This window comes from Geospiza fortis, unplaced genomic scaffold (genome assembly GCF_000277835.1).
Source record: "Geospiza fortis unplaced genomic scaffold, GeoFor_1.0 scaffold69, whole genome shotgun sequence".
NCBI lineage: Eukaryota > Metazoa > Chordata > Aves > Passeriformes > Thraupidae > Geospiza > Geospiza fortis.
The window spans coordinates 728,410-730,370 of record NW_005054555.1 but is presented as its reverse complement, the minus strand read 5'-3'; the positions used below and the strand labels follow the sequence as shown (position 1 = coordinate 730,370).

The 1,961-nt window shown below is 40.9% G+C and overlaps 1 protein-coding gene across 1 annotated transcript in view; it reads left to right on the top strand.

The window, feature by feature from the left end:
- LRRC7 (leucine rich repeat containing 7) overlaps positions 1 to 1,961 on the top strand; it is a gene marked incomplete at its 5' end in the record, with an annotated part of 23,056 nt that overhangs the window by 10,131 nt on the left and 10,964 nt on the right.

The following is a 1,961-nucleotide window of genomic DNA, read 5'->3' as shown; positions in this document are numbered from 1 at the left end:
TATTATATTATATTATATTATATTATATTATATTATATTATATTATATTATATTATATTATATTATATTTATTATAAATTTTTACAGAATTGCTGTCAACCACTGCTTTTTCAGGAATATTTGAATCCCATAGGGGATCCCATATTCCCCTCAAAGCAGAAGTCAACGAGGGCTTTGCAGCCTCGTGGAACGTGCAGTGGAGAGGGCATCACCTGTGAAAAATTAAGTTCAAAGCATGAACTTCCTCCCCCAGTTTTGTGAAATTAAAGTCACTGCAGAGTTCTCCATCAATCCCTCAATCAGCTGCATTGTCAGGAGGATATTTTCAGACCTGTCAGCCTTTACCTGCCATGGAAATCTCTATTTCTTGAACAATATCAAGGAATTATCCCACACTTCAACCCTGCAGATTTCTAACTGTGGTAGAACACCCAGGGTAAAATGTAGGGTCAGAGATAAAATCATCTGAGGAGATTTAAATCAGATTTTACTTCTCAAATTAACAGTTCTCTTGTCAATAGCATTTTAATACCCCATTGAAAACTTGGTGGAAATTCTTAATTTTTTCTTCCAATATTTTTCCCAGTGGGGAAGTTCTCTCCAGCTCTTGTGCCCAGAGCTAATGGACTCTTCTGCTTTAGTGAAACAGAAAATGAAGCCAAAAGCAGGCTTCACCTCACAATAAATAGATTAAAGTGGAATTTTACCCTGGATGAATTGCAGGTTTATGGGTCACACATGGAAAACAGCATCTGGGAAAGTTTTCTGTTGTTCCACTACTTTTATCAGAATTTTCCCTGAGGGTGACATGGCTGGAGGATTCAACATGAACATTTTTAGCAGTTCCACCAGAGCTTTAAGGGATAAATTTAAATAAATATAAATTCTCAACAGGTAGTAACCACCAACACTGCAGCATTTCATAACAGCAGAAGAAGTTTTCACCTTTTATCTCTCATCAAACTGAACTTTCAGCCAGACAGATGTTAAAATAGATTTGATAATTGGGATTGTTCAATAGCTTTTTTTCCATCAAGGATTTTGAACTTCTGAAAATTCTCTCCTCAGGGTCAGGCTGCTTTTGATGTAGCCCTGGAAGGGGATTGGCAGGGGATACAGATTTCCTCTGGGATGGGGAATGTGGATCCGTCAGGGAAAGATCTGCATCCCACTGCTGTCCCCCACCAGAGCTGCAGGAGTTTGGCTGTTTGATGTTAACACTCCCAGGGAGGTGAAACTCCTGCTGCAATCCCATTTTGGGGTTGTCTGTCTCATCCCAGCCTCCAGTCCCTCCTCCCTGCTGGAGTTCCTGAGGATTTGCTCTGTGCCTTGCCCTCAAGCCATGGCCTGAGCTCTGGGAGACACCAAGTGCCTCATTAGGCCACCCCTGAACACGATTTCATTCAGCCAGAATTGAAGCAGAGCTTTTAGTGCTGCTTTCCAGACTTGATCTGTCCTTTTTCTGTTGGAATTCTTTATTAAAAGTGACATCCCACTCACAGATTTTAACATTTTCTGTTCTACCCCGTGACGTTTATTCTCTCCTGGTTCGGATCTGGATGCCAGCACTTGACACAGGTTTATTTACCAAATCAACCATGCTTTTGCCCCTGAAATATTCCTATGGGCAGACCATTTCCAGCTAAATCCAAAACTGTGGTTTTCCTGCTCATTGGGAATTTAAATCCTGCAGCTGTGGCAGGGAGCTATTCAAACCAGCTCACCTACACCACCAGGTAGAAGCTGCTGTGTGCTTGTCCTGGTTTAGGGCAAATTTGGGAGTGAACCTCTAAAGGGGTTCCTCTAGAAAAGCAGATTCAATTGGCCCCTCCTCCAACCAGTTCAGGAGAAAATACCTTTTTAGAGAAAATACCTTTTTAGAGAAAAGTGGAAAAAAACTGTTTATTAAACAGCAAAACAGTGAAACCTAAACAATATTCAACTCCAGACCCTTTATCACC